The sequence below is a fragment of the Pinus tabuliformis genome, chromosome 2_2 (genome assembly GCF_031772625.1).
Source record: "Pinus tabuliformis cultivar Carrire ecotype Pingquan chromosome 2_2, CPIR1, whole genome shotgun sequence".
NCBI lineage: Eukaryota > Viridiplantae > Streptophyta > Pinopsida > Pinales > Pinaceae > Pinus > Pinus tabuliformis.
In genome coordinates, this window is record NC_142300.1 from 459703736 (window position 1) to 459719919 (window position 16184).

General features: G+C 31.0%; 1 pseudogene; it reads right to left on the reverse strand.

Moving 5' to 3' along the window:
• Positions 1-7746: 7746 nt before the first annotated feature.
• LOC149193268 (putative UPF0481 protein At3g02645 pseudogene) lies at positions 7747-9429 on the reverse strand (annotated as a pseudogene).
• Positions 9430-16184: the final 6755 nt, after the last annotated feature.

A 16184-nucleotide genomic window follows, 5' to 3' on the forward strand; every position in this document is an offset into this window, starting at 1 on the left:
TTAGTCTATTGCAAAAGAAATTTATTCAATGGAGAAGGCCTTGTTGCTTGGTTGCTTATGAGAATGGAAGAGATGTGTTTTGTGCATTGAATTATTAAGGATTGCGAACATAGGATAGGGTTGTTTATGTTTCATATCATCAGTCATCATACCCCCCCCATTCCTATTTCCTTCACCATACATACATTCCCAATGGGATACAATATACAACTTGTGAAGATGACTATGGAGAGCCAGTCATCATGCTTCATTATGTGGGTTTTATGCCGATGCCATGTATTTTTAAACCAGTAAAGTCTCGGGGAACTAGAAAAATAAGTTAGTAATTCATGATCTCATGTGATCTGATGTGATAAATTAATTGTTGTATTTTTTCTAACCCTGACGACACCCACTGGCCTTCACTATAAATCCATATTTTCCCTCACTATTACACTTCATATTTGCTCACATGGCCCACATTTTTTGTTAGTCATCGGTGGGTATGGAGAAACAGTCATGATGTTCTAATATGTGGGGTTGTATAGCTATGTCGTGTAGTTTTAAGCCCATAAATTCTTAGGGAGGGGAGGGGAACCAGACAGTAACTAAGGATTTCATCTGATATGATCTGATATGTGACCTGTTACGGTTTTTCCAACTCCACCAAAACATATGTCCTTCATTACACATCCTTGTTTCCCCTTCATTATTTCACTTTAGATCTACTCACATGGTTAGGATTCTTGCTAGTAATAGGTTTATTTAGAAGCTTTATTTTCACTGCATTTTTTTCCTTCATAAAGCTAGTTCTAGTTGCCTTCCCATGGCTTGCATTTTTTTATCTATGAACTTGAGGGTAAGGGTGTAACTATTTAGAAAATTATCAAAACATTCTCTCTGTTAGATTTATGCAGTTATTGTTATTGTGAAACTAAAAATCAGAAACCAAGAGACTCTAAGAACCCTTGAAACTCTAAACCACACAGTACCTCGATTATGAAAGTTTAATGTGTTAAGGTGTCTTCACCTCAAACATGACATGTACTCTTCAGCCTGAATTTTCTCATTTGCAAGGGCTACCAGATGATGTTGCTAAGTATTGTTTGGCATTCTTTCCATGCACTTATTTCCAATCTTTGGGGTCCATTTGCAAGCTATAGAAGAAGTTACTTCACAACAAAGAATTCTATGTGATAAGAAAATTGACAAGTATTGTGGAAAAATGGATTTATCTACTAATAATTCATGCAGATGCCGAAAAAACCCATTGGAGAGTTCTTAATTCTTTTCATGGTAAAAGGAAATCGCTTCAACCGATGCCTCGTCCCATGAAGATAAGATTTACTTATGTTTTCATTGATGTTAAGGATTCAACAAATATTTATATGTATGAATCTACATTGAATGAGTACATTATTCTTCCATTTTGTAAGTGCATCAGGTTTGACTCCATTGAATGTTAGTGTAAACTCCTTAGTATAACTTAACTTGCATTTGTAAAGTCCATAAAGAACATTTCTGATCAGTTGAAAGTAAAACATTGGCGCACTACATTTTTCTAAAACAAACTCTTGTTAATTTTATTTTTCCATACATTCAAAAGCGACCAATATAGAAATAACAACTCCGTGACTTTTTTCAAAACTAAAATTTTCCTATTTTATATTGATTTTGCAAGGGAATAATAAGTTTGAATTTTTGTTTTACGCTCAATACCAATTTCATTATTCAGTCACTAAAGTGATGAAAAATAACTTGCCAGAGAATTTATATTGGTATTAATAACCATTCAAATTTAAAATAGAGAATGCATATTGAAATAATGAAACATTCAATTAAATACTCTTTTAATTCTAGAGAGAGTAATTCTAGCAATGAACTCATCTTGCAATTATAATCCAAGATATACCTGGATTATGAAAATTTTAAATTTCAAAGTTTTTCTCTAAATTTTAAATAAATAAAATTCCGTAATTTTTTAACTTATATCTTCTATGTTACTCTTTCCTACATTCTCACCTTAGCATTTCCTTTGCAATATCTGCTGCAATTGCCAATTTAGTTATTTATTTGTGGCTCAAATTTATAATCCACCTCTTTTAACTAATAAAGTAATTAATATATGTTTTTCATCAATGATTATATTTAACTATAAGAGTTATAATCATTGCTTCATATATACTTGGTTATGCACTGCACTATTTAACTGTGATTATTTATGTCAAGATTTTATCCCCTAGAATAGGTTGTCCCGAAAATGGGTGATGTGTTCACATAAATGTTCAATATAATTATTTTTTTTTTCTTTTTTTAATTCTCCAAATAAAACTACTCACCACCAACCTTAATATTATGGAATATATTAACACTACATCTAACTACCATCTATATAAAACCCCATAAACTCTAAAATACATAATTATTAATTATTGATCCGAGAGGTTGATTGTGTCGAGAGGCGCATTCTACAACCCAATATGATATGTAAGGGTGTTCGTCCATCATCAAAGCTGAAATAAATATAAACTATTTAAAAATTAAAATTAAAAAAATTTAAATAATTGTACAAAACATTTAAATAATGTGGGCTCATAAAAAAAATAATAACTATATAAGTAAATAATTAAAAATCCCTCCATGTCAAAACCTTCTTTTTGGATTGTATAATTTAAGGTTCGCACCTCGAGGGATTTGATCCCTCTTAGCGCATGATAGATCCAGAGTTAGATGGATCTAGGATGGTTCTACAGAGTAGGAGGGGAAGTGTAAGTTTGTACGTCCGTCTGTGCGATGAGTTGACACATGACCCTTTAAAATAAAAATAAAAAATGTATGATCTAAATAGAAAAGTAATGTCAGCTATAATAATAAAAAATGAATATCTTCTAAAGAAATTAGAAAAATAATGCCCTCTATAATAATAAAAAATAAATATGTTGTAAAGTAATTAGAAGAAAAAAACGAGGTGTGAGTAAGATGTTTAAACATTAACATTTAAATAGACTATCTAAATATCTATGTTAACTAACTTATGTCTAGTCTAATCCATCTAACTCCTGATCTATCATGCACCAAGATGGATTAAACCCCAGGAGGTGAAAACCTTCAACTTTGATGATGGACGGACACCCTTACATATCATATCGAGTTGTAGAATACACATTTTTTAATTCTCCAAATAAAACTACTCACCACTAACCTTAATATTATGCAATATCTTAACACTACATCTAGTTGCCATATATATAAAGCCTCATAAACTTTAAAATATATAATTATTAATTATTGAGCCAAGAGGCACATTCTACAGCTTAGTATGATGTCTAAGTAAGATGTTTAAACCTTAACATTTAAATAAACTATTTGAAGATGCATGTTAACTAATTTATGTCCATATCAAATTCATATATATATCTATATATAGAGAAAAAATTGTTAAAATAAAATATTTCAATGTTGTATATTAAAATAATATTCAATGTTGATGCAACAACAAACCAGAGGGTATGCAAATTAATAATTAACGCAAAACACACAAATTTGACTGAAATCCACATAATAGGTATGCACATAAAATATTAGAATAATTAATTAAAAAATAATATTTACAAGAGAACTATTCACCGAATAATTAGCCTCTCTTTCATCTCTCTCACTCCTCACATTCCTCATGGGATCTCCTAAATTTATACAAGTGGATCTACACCCAAAGTAGGTTATATATCTTAAACTAACTCCCACAATACCTCTCATGATCCATAAAATCTCTCCTATAATCTCTTATCTCTAGATAATATCCAACTAACCTTGAAATCTCTAACTCTTCCAAAATACTCTAGAACCTTCTCCTATTTACAATAATTCTCATTCTCTCCTAAAACTATAGGAAAATACAATAAATAATTAAATCCTAACTTAGGAAACTAACTTCTTTAGTAAAAATTCAACCCTAGGTTAGATGCTCTTGCATTAGACTCCCTAGGTTAAAGAAATTCATGGTCTTTAGACCATATGTCTTCATAAGTTGATAAAACTCCTCTTGGATCCCAAACTTTAGTTTGTAACTGATCATCCATTCTTTGTTGTTCTACATCAATTACTGTTACTTTTATTTTGATGGGTTTTCAAATTTTATGTTTCAATTCTCCTCCTTCTTTGTTGATGTATACTCGAGCACTCAAATGTACCATGTTGTTGTTTTTCTACCTCTTCTTGCAATATCTTGGTTTAAGTGTCTTTCCCATCAATTTCCTTTAAATCACTCTCCATTAAGACATGCCTATCATCCAAAGTGATGACCCCTTTAATACATAAATAAAGTTGCACATGTCCACTCCTCCTAATTATTTATGATTGAATTTAAAAACCATAAATAATTTTTATATTATAAGAATACTCTTAAACCTTTTAATATCGATGATTTCTAAAATTTCACTTTAAAAATAAAGTCTTTATTCATACACCATTATCAACAATTATTTGTTTCCTTTCTCCATGGATATACAATATGGAGTTTTGGAAACGTAAAATTGATTTACCAAAATTACTTTCAATTGGAGCCGCCAATTTAATGTTATCTTTCTTTTATTTGCATGGAGATCTAATTCTTTGAACTATCATTGCATGCTTCCTAAAATGTCCAAAATACTGAAACTTACATGTTTGCCCATGCTCCATGTCAACACATATTCCTCGCCTTGCAAAACAACTCTAGATTGTTTCCACTCGGATTAAAGCTTGTAATCTTTTTTATGGCTTGCGATAATCTACAATAATTGTTAACAACCTGTATTTGAAATTGACTGCATTGCATAATTGGCAATCCTGATCTTGGTGTAACATTAAAGGTTATTTTAATTGATTTGCAAAGTTACGAAAGAAAGCATGCCTCGTTGTGGTTAAATTCAATGGTAACATCCAAAGAATTATTGGAAACTCCATGACACCCAAGCGAGAAAACTTTACCAGTTATGTATCAGTCAAAACTCCACAGTGAACCAAAAACGCATGTGCTCAAAATTCAGTGGATGGAAATGTCTACGTTTCTCATTACTCTACCTGTTGCTTCTAGCACACAACTCGCACTCGAGCTAGCCGTCACAACTCTTTACATAGTTCTTTTTTACACGATTTTGATCCACACTGCATACGCAACAAAAACAATCATACGTTGTTACCGCATCAATTTGATAGTTGATCCATGCCGGCTTGATAGCAAGCAATGTCCACACATTGGTCGCTTCTCTAACACTCATGGAAATGACATTGCAAGGGGCTCTGATACCAAAAATGGCACAACAGACCATATGGGCCTATAAATTACAAATTAACACACACGCCATAATTCTAAAAACCATACAATACATATGTACATAAATATTGAGAAATAATTAATTAATAAATAAAGAAATAAAGTATTTACAAGAGAACTATTAGCCTAAGTATTGGCCTCTCATTCATCTCTCTCACTCTTTACATGCCTCATGGGCTCTTCTAGATTTATACATGGATCTAAACCCAAAGTAGGTTCTAGATCCTAAACTAACTCCCACAATATCTCTAATGATCCATAAAATTTCTCATCTAATCCCTTATCTCTAGATAATATCCAACTAACCCTCAAATCACTCAACTCTTCCAAAATACTCTCTAATCTTCTCCTATTTACAATAATTCTCATTCTCTCCTAAAACTATAACTATAAGAAAATACAATAAATAATTAAATCCTAACTTAGGAAACTAACTCCTTTAGTAAACATTCAACCCTGGGTTAGATTTTCCTACATCAAATGTGGGTTATCAATAAAATATTTTAATACTAATTAATATTGACATATACTTAAAAATATATTAATAATAAAAAAAACCATTTTAATTTTCCGTGATAAAATATCTCCATGCACACGTTATGTAAATTATTTTAATGCCAATTACGTATACATTATATATCATTTTAAAAAATTTATATGTATATCTTGAAAAAATTAATCGTTTATGTTAAAACATTTCTTTGATCTTATATATACTCTATGTAGCATTCCAAAATACAATTTAAACAATAAAAAATTACACATTGTATTTTGCGCTCTAAATGAGTTTGCACATGAAGAAATTTGATCTCTATGTTTGTATTAATAAAATATATTAAAAATCATATAATATTATTTTTATATACAAAATCTTAGTTAAAAATGTCACATCATTTTCTTTTAACATATAGAAAAATATTACCTATAGAAAATGCAGTGCAACTTTAAATTCAATACATCATAATATAAATAACAAGTGTAATATGCAGCTCATAAACTTAATAATGAAACATAGTTGAATGCGACAAAGTGAAGTAACAAAAGAAAATCAGAAAGGAAAAATCAGTGTAATATGTAGTGTTGTTGTTTTTGTTTCTTAAATCGGATAGTTTACATGGTTAGTAAAAGCTAGAAACATAATGACAACTTTTTTTTAATTAATTTATGAGGACACTTGGGGATTAGAGGTTTTTTCTTATTTTTATTTTTTTTAAACAATTTTTATGACGAAACTTGATTTTAAGCCACATAAACGGCAATAAAAAAATAGAAATTCAAATTTAAAAAATTAAAAAAATAATTAATTTTAGAAAACATTAAAATTTTGGAAATTGTTTCTAAAAAATTACAAATTAAATAAAAGACAGAATTTTGACACAAACTGATTACAATATACTCTAGCTTAAAGATATAAAAATGTAAATTGAAGTTAAGTTAAAAAGCATACACATGCGAATAAAATGTAAATAGAATTTAAGTTAAAAAAATACAAACATAAATAATAAATGGGATTCACCATTACTGGATCATTAACAATATATCAAATATAACCCTATAAAAATATAATTTTAAATTTGAATATTAATTACAAATAGTTTTCTAATCTAAATTTAAAATATGGCATCTTGTAATTACCATTTAAAATAAGAAAATCAAAAATAAAACAAGAAGAAAAACATATAGTTATAATGTGTGAAATTGTATCTATATATTATTTATTTATAATAATGAATGATTGTATCTATATATTATTTATTTATAATAATGAATGATTGTATCTATATATTATTTATTTATAATAATGAATGTTAAAATTTAATTTTTAATGTAAAAAAACATTTTATACTCACATTTATTTATTTATAATTAGAAGTGATAAAATTCAAATTTATTTATCTCCTTTCTATTAAAAATAATAAAAAATTCAATCTGGGAAAAAAAATTAATATTAAAATTTATGATATAATTTTAATATATCGAATAGAATCATTCTTTCTCAGTCTGAAATTACTTTTCATTTATCCACACCTTCATAACTCTTGAAATGTGTATTTACCCACATGTTTGGAAGACTCAAATTCATGATTTATCCACAGGTTTTTAAAATCTAATTAAACATGGACACAATAAGTCTATAATGAATTTATAGAATATGTATTTGAATTCGTTATTTCTCTGATCTTAACATTAATTGACTATGAATCATAAAAGATGGAATCAGCTCCCTTGTCAACAACAATATAATATTTAGCGGCTCTGCACAACAATCTAATATTTAGCAGCTCTATTACAACGAGGGCAAGAATACTGGTCCGGGCGACAGCACACAAAATCACAGAAAAGCTTACAAACATCTTGGAGACCACATGAAAGTGGCAGTCCTCAATTGGACTGCAGTGCAGTTTTCAGTACTACGATACACACAATACAAGATAAGCAAACATACATTTAGCTCAAGGGCCAGTCTGGTGAAACCACTTTTTGCAATTATAAACAGAGCAGAAAGCCTGCAAACAAGTCAACACCAAAAGTATCACTGCAGCGAAGAGAGAGAGGAATTTCCACGACCCGAATACGCGTTGCTCCAGAAACTCCAACGCCACAACATTCCATTTTCTGTTATAATGTTGGTTAATGTCCTTTATAACTTTGTCCAGATATGCAACTTTTGTGAGGGGAACGCACTTACCCATGCTGTTCCACAGGTTCGCAACAGCTTGGTCATTTTGGAGGCCGTTTGAAATAATTTCGCTCTCATTCAGCAATCTAACATCTTCTTCACTGTCGATCATCCCGTTCATGAAATCGGTGTACCGCGTGAAAACCAGCGCGCCTGGAGCCGCAGAAGCTTCAAATGCCACCAGATTTCTCAACACTACCTCCGTGTTGGTATTCAACTTTACCTTGGGGAGGGAAAGCGTGGCAGTCTTCACATCAAATTTTATTGTGGTGAGGTCGCCTTCGGTACCAATGAATTTGACTCCCGCAGCGGATAAAGCGGCCACGGATGGAATGGCCAGTTCGTCTCGCGTGGGCGGTATGATCTTTTCGGTGGATTCTTCGCGCTCGCCCTCTTCGGCTCCCTCTGCATCGTCCTTCTCAGATTTCATCTCAACTTTATCGACAAAAAGAGACAACGGTTTCCTCAGGGCACTCAGAGCAGGCAGATTGCCAATAATGGAAAGAAGACGTAAAGGCAACTTCATCAGAAATTGCAGAGGCTTTCCACGCAGCACTCGCCTAGGCAAATCTTTAAGATGTCGAAAGGGACCTATCTTGGAGAGAGTCTTCCACAGCAAATTGAAAGCCTGTGTAACAGTTGACATGTTCTCTGCATCAGCCGTATCTATCCCTTCCTGAGTTGAAGTTAAATTTTGATTGCTGGGAACAGGGACGATGGCGTAATACAGCACCTCAAGCATGTGCCATTTCTCGTTTATATGGAGCTTTGAAGCCACGGGCAACTTGAAGCTGAAAGGCGATAATTCTTGGCACACAAGACTCAGCAGATTGGAGAGCCTCTCTTCTGCCTTGGATTTAGAACCCAACTGCAACTCCAAAAGTAATCGCAAAAGAAGGAGCGGCAACTGATTTTCCAGCATCATGAGATCTCTTAAAATGGAGTTGTGGGTGGAGCTGGTGCCAGTCAGATGTAAGACTCGTCCCAGCTGCTTGACGTCCACGTCCGAGCTTTTATCGACATGTCTGACATAAAACTGCAAACACTCGAGAAGAAAGGTGGCATCCAGAGCCATGATCCACGCCAAGGTTTCATCCTTATAGCCGATATACTTGTTATAGGAGCTCCGGATTCGCACATCGTACTTCTTAAACTCCTCCACAACGACTACCTCAAACTTGTGTCCATTGATTCTTTTCTGAAATCTGCGAGCAGCTTCCAGTTTGTAGCGCTCCATATCATAGAGCTCAGATCTCCCGTGGTGATAGGGACCGATCGAAACGGATTGAGGAGTGTACGCTTGGGGATTCTGTGCCAATAACTCTTTAGGCACGTTAAAGATTGACACACACAACTCCTCCCCCTCTTCTTTATCCCCTATCACTACATCCAGACTTTCCTTGACCTCCATAATCCAATCATTCTCATCGATCTTCCAGTTAGCCTTAGTTTCCATGTCTGTGAGGCTTAGTAAAGGAGCCACAACCAAAGAAAGGAGAAGAGTATGGAAATGAGCCACAATCAATCAAGCAAACGAGAAGAGTTGGGAAGTATTCTTCTGAGTGAGTCGACTGACTGCGCAGCCCTATATGAAGCTCATTTGGTGTATGCGTACGCAAGATGGACGGATTAACCCGTAAACCCTACCTCGCATATTCATCCCGACATTATACAGCGTATTGCATAGTATCTTCACGTGGTTACTATATTTTTCAATGTGACCTTTGTCACCACCGTGATCATGGCTTACTGGGCACTGGGCAGGCTTCTACCAACTGTGTTGTATTTTTCTCGAGTTCTTTTGCCCAACTGTGCTGTATTTTCTTGAGTTCTTACACGTGATACTCCTGAGTTATTTTATTTGTATCTTATTTGTTAGATAAGAATAATGTAATATCCCATAAATAATTGAATATTTTATTTTCATCTAAAAATAATATAATAACCACATAAAAATAATATAAATTAATAAAATAAAAATGATAAATTATTTATCATTAACCTAACACATAAGAGTGATGACTTACTATTTTATTGTTGTTTTAAGTATTAAATGTACATGCATTTCTTTATTTTTAATTTGGAATTCTTTTGTTAATTGTATAGTATTGATGGATAGCCGTGTTATTTCATGAGATGGTCAGTCTTGTTATTTCATGAGGAATTTAATTTTTATTTCATTATTGATTTAATTTATTTATTTATTTTAGGTATATTAAATTTATTTATATAAAAAATTACATAATTAAATTTGATAATTAATAAAATGAGATATTATAAATACAAAAATTTCTAAAATCATTATTTTTCTTTATTTATATTCTTTTCATTCTAATAGAATAATCTTTTTACAGATTATTTTATTTGATTGTTGATTTTTTTTAAAGTTTTAATAATAGTTTTTACTCTTTATTTATGTAAAAATATTATTGTAAATTATGATTTCTAAATCCAGTATTATTATACATAATTTAATTTATTTAAAAGAAATTAAATGGTGTTGAATTGAACTCTTGTAATTTAGTTATGTAAAAATATTATATAAAATTATTATTATAAAATATGATTTCTAAATCCAATATTATTCTACTTAATTTAATTTATTTAAAAGAAATTAAATAGTGTTGAATTCAACTCTTAGTTTAATAGAATAAAAAAATTTATTCTACATTTCTATCACATTACTTTATTTTATTGTTTACCTTGATAAGTTCTATATTTGTTAAAATTATTTTCATTCTAATAGAATAATTTATTTACACATTATTTTAGAATAATCTTTTTACACATTATTTTATTTTATTGTTGAATTTTTTCTTAAAAATTCTAATAATAGTTTTCACTCCTTGGTTATGTAAAAATATTATTGTAAAATATGATTTCCAAATCTAGTATTATTATAAGTAATTCAATTTATTTAAAAAAAATTAAATGATATTGAATTAAACTCTTGTAATTTAATTACGTTTTTTGGTCTAATAAAATATTTTTTTTTATTCTACATTTATATCACATTACTTTATTTTATTGTTTGCCTTGATAGGTTCTATATTTTGTTAAAAGTTTTGATAATAGTATTCACTCCCAGATGGGATATATTGGACATACAACTTCAATTTATTTGAATGAAATTAAATGATGTTGGATCTGAATTCAATATAATTTATTTACATTTGAATAATTTTTTTATTTTACATTTCTATAACATTATTTTATTATTTACCTTAATATATTCTAGATTTTTTTAAAACATCTTATAATAGTATTCACTACGACTTTATGTAAAAGATCTTTTTATAAAATATTATTTACAAATCAAGTAGTGTTAAACATACTTCAATTTATTTAAAAGAAATTAAATGGTGTTAAATGTGAACTCACTATAATTTATTTACATTCTTTTCATTCCATGAGAATAAATCTTTTTATTTTATATGTCTATCACATCACCTTGTTTTATTGTTTACTTTGATATATTCCAGATATTTTTAAAATCTTTGATAATAGTATTCACTCCCTTCTTACATAAAAAAATTTATTGTAAAATATTATTTCCAAATTAAATATTACTAAATATACTTAAGGGGATTAAATGACATAAAATATGAACTCAATATAATTTCATTGGTTTAAAAGAAAATAAATAGTCTAAATTTTAGAGTAATAAGCAATATCAAAATACCCATGAACAATATTTTTTTTAAATCATAATAAAAATATTCACTCCTACCTTATTGAAAAATCTTATTATAGAATATTATTTCTAAATTAAATAATATTAATTTAATAAGATAAAGTATGGAATCATTATAATTTAATTGATTTGAGAGAAAGTACATATTCCTGGGTTATATAGTAATAATCAAGATAGAAATGACCCATGGCCAACCTTGAGAATGATCAAAAGCACTTAAAAGGCTTTGGCCGAAGATGCCACCGACCTTGGATGCTTATTGACTAAAGAGCGACTTTACTCAACAATCATTAAAAGAAAATGCTTGATGCTATTCTTCACATGTTTAATCAATTCTCGACCGATTACTTTTACAAAACTGCGTTTTACTCCACAATCGTATAAGCCAAGAAGTTACTCTAGTGGTCATATTTCATAAAAATATGGTGTTTGGTTAATTGTTAAAGAAGAAAAAGACAGAAAGATAACAGGATTATTCAAAGAAGTGTGGCATCATGCTTTCACGAATGGCGTAATTAAGGAGCGAGTTCCAACTGTAGATACCTTGCCCTCTTCAAATTTTCATTTTTTTTAATTATAATAATAATTAAAAAAAATATGTAGATTTTTTTTTTTTTTTTCTTTATGGTAATGAATAAAATTATCCAAATCCACACTGGAAACTCCGAAGTGAGAATCCTACTTATACGCATTGGAATCGTTGATTTTGTATGTATTCTCCTTATCAAGCACGATGATTGCTTCTTTATACCTCACCACGTGTAAACAAAAGACAATTCTTCTTGGCCACAAAGGCTATTAATTCACCTCCGTTATATCTGGTCATTAATTAAAGAGAAATGCGATGCACAAATCAGATTCCCTTTCACACTAATTTCTTCCCATTTATCAAATTTTTGTTTTTTCTTTAATTTGATATAAATCAAAAGGGCATATATCTCATATTTATCCCTTCCCATTTATCAACTTTATTTCTTTTTCCTTAGTGATATAAATTAAAGGGCATATATACCCTATTTATCTCTTCCCATTTGAAAATCGACATAAATTAAAGGGCATATATCTACTATTCATAAATAGAAATATAATTATTTATTTATTGATATAAAGAGAAAGCTAGATACTTCGTTTTATTATTAGGTTGTATGGCAGCTAGTCTTTGTCTTGAGTGTGTTGCGGGTTAGGTGTTTTTTAACATGGTAAACCATATGGTAATCAAGGGGATGACCATCCTTTTAAGTGGTGTCAAGCATTTTGTAGGTTGTTAATTCACATTGAAATCAAAATATTGAAGTTACAAAAAAGGTTGAGAAAAAGCACCCTATAAAATGGAAAAACCATGTTTATAACAATGATGGTGAAGTAAAACTAGAACAAATTTATGAGGTTTAAAGGGAAAATTCCCACCATAATGGTGGGCCAAGATGTAAGCATGTCCTTGAAAACCGTGATAAGAACAAAACTTGGGTAAGAATGAGCTTGAAAATACAGAGAAATGTGCAACAATCTTGAAGCTTTGAAAAGTATCCAATGAGGGCAGCGTCACCAAAAAAGTTTTGTTGCAAGAATATGGTAGCAATAAAAAGGATTATAACTTCATTCTTGTATAAAGTGAAAACGTTACACCTATTGACAAGGGTTCCTTTTCCCAAGTGAATGGAGAAGAAGAAAATTAGACTCACTTGACAGAGAAAGTGCATCAGATAGAGTTCGACCATCCACTATATTCCATTACATGGCTTGTAACAATCGGAACTATGTTGCTATACATCAACTACACCAATTCACCAATTCTCCACAGACCTGTAACTCTACTACCGAGTACACAGAGATTTCGACCGACACAAGAAGTATACCAACAAAACCTCCCCTAAAACTTTCTTGTATGGAGGTCATGTGTTGGACATGCAAACCATCAAACCATAGCTTCATTCAACATTTCTTTGATAATGTTTGTGGCATATTAAAAGAGCCATTTTTTACCTTCCTTTGGGCACATATTAGAGTAGGAGTAGATTAGTAGCTTTCATTCCATGTTTCCTTTGGCATTGATGGCTTGCGCCTTATTTGTAAAGCCAAATTTTGAAGCTATGTAATGAATTATAGAGATGTGCTTCGTTTGGATAAACAAGGTGATACATGAAGAAAGGTTGGCATTGGCATAATTATGAGCTGTTCTGACGAGAAATAAGACCTTCAACCATGGTCTCATAACTGTTGACATATTTCACAGATAAATTCTGACAAATTAATTAGATACTAGAATGGAGAAACAATACATAATTAGCAATTAGGATGGAGAGTGATCAGTGATATGTTCAACTTAACACTAATAAAGGGTTCCCAAAATAATTTGAATGAAATCCTCATAGAAAAGTTATATTCAACCCAACCCTCGCAAAGGATTACCAAAAAAAATTGAATGAAACCCTCATAATACCCATACATAATGCATGAGACAAAATTTCATCCAATTATAGGATAATATTGGTGAAAACAATCTATGCAAAACTCTATTGGTACAATTTCAAGAGAAGAAGTTAACCTCTTGAAAGAGCACCATATGGTAGAGCTAAAGGGTCAACCGAGTCTAGCTGTGTGTAGAGAGAGACACATAATGATATACCACCTAGCCACTTTATGGATAGTAGCAGAAGAATGTAGGGAAAATAATTGTTGTTGCTTTGCATATTTCTACAAGTGTTTGACAAAATGCTAATAAACAAACTTTACGAGTGTATGAATAAGCTAGGAACCCCAAAATAATATTAGGCAATGGCAAAAGCACTATATCATAAAGTGTTAGCAATGAATGGAAACAAAGTGTTAGCAATGAATGAAAACAGATGGAGTATGGAAATGTTAAATTTTTCAGCTCAATATAAAACCCAATAGTCTGATCATTTTAGCTATTATCCAAACTCAAATTTGATATATAATAAAAAGTTGAAACACATCACATTCAAAAAAAGTTGAACAACAAAAGTGGAACTGATTGTCAAATCAGCTCCTGTTTTTTTATTTAACTCACTAAAACGTATCTGCTACAAAAAACTCAGAAAATTGATTCACTCCTTAAAGCTCACACATAAAATTTGGATGAATAGTTCTACTTCCACACCCTTGCTTTAATAATCGGGTCATGGGTTACAAACAAGTTGGACTATATCTTCTCCAGTGCTTAATCTGCATGGGGCAACATGCCAGAGGAAGAAACATGCCCCAAGGGCATGCAAATCTTCTTGGGATTCTCACCCTCCTATTCTAGATTTATGCATTGGGCTCTTCATCTTTGAAGCACAATGGATGTATCATTTTACAGCAAGAAACATAATGGAAATACTATAGCAAAACAATTGAGATAGATAATTATGCTTATTCGTGATGGCACATTAGAATTAGACCCAGGAAGAAAAAGTATACGGAGTCTGGCATGCTCAATAACTTCTCCCTCAGAAAAATGGAAGCAAAGAATTGAGTGAGCACAAAATGGTGCACTTTAGAAGGATGAAATCGCACAAGAAAACAAATGCCTATCATAGACTATATTGATGAAGAAATATGATCCAACACCAATGCATAACTGATAACATCTGCATATGTTATCTAATCATACAAGAACCAATGATGTATGGTTCCTTACCAATGCACAAGCCCCCCCAAAAAATTTTAGAAAGATATTTTTTCTCTATAGAATTCAATTTGTGTTTGGCTCAATGAGTTAGTTATGATATTGCTGATTTGAGTTCACAAAGTCACTAAACTAGATCCAATTCTTCCTTCCTCACATGGGCCAACAATTAGTCCTAGAACCTTATTCTTTGTTTCTGCCAATTGGTAACACTTTTGTCCTTGTACTTGATAGTAGATACATAAAAGAAGAATGTTTAGAAACATAATTCAGAGTTCTTTCTTTCTTGAAGGATCATGTATGTTATAAAGGATAAGAGTAACAAATATTTTGACACAAACTTCTATGGAAAAGAAGAGTCCTAATTATAAGAGGGCATATCGACTACCAACTCTCATTCATAGGTCTTCTAACAACTTGTATATTTTGTACTTCATATGGAGAGAGAGCCCATGAGAAGCAATATGATGCTCTTTTCAGATTGTCCCTTTATATGCCTCGTTTGTAGGTACTCACGATCATATTTCCTGCATTTTGTATGTCTTCCAAAAGGAAATTAATGTCTTTTTACAAAATAATCTCTGAGGGGGGTATGGTATCAAAAATAAATTCGATATGTGGATTAATGACAATACAACATGATATTCAGAGAAAAATATCAATACATCCACCATGCGGGGATGATTCTAATTAAACATGAAATAGGTGAACTAGATTTTAAAATAACAATGGGAATTGACCTTCTAGAATGAAGATCATAATTGCTATATTTACAGCATCAAATCTATCAAATATATTCAACATGTCTCTCATGATCTCCGAGGGGGAGATCTCGACATTCTTTGGGAATTTTCTCTGTTAATGGCTAAGAAAGGCAAGCATATTT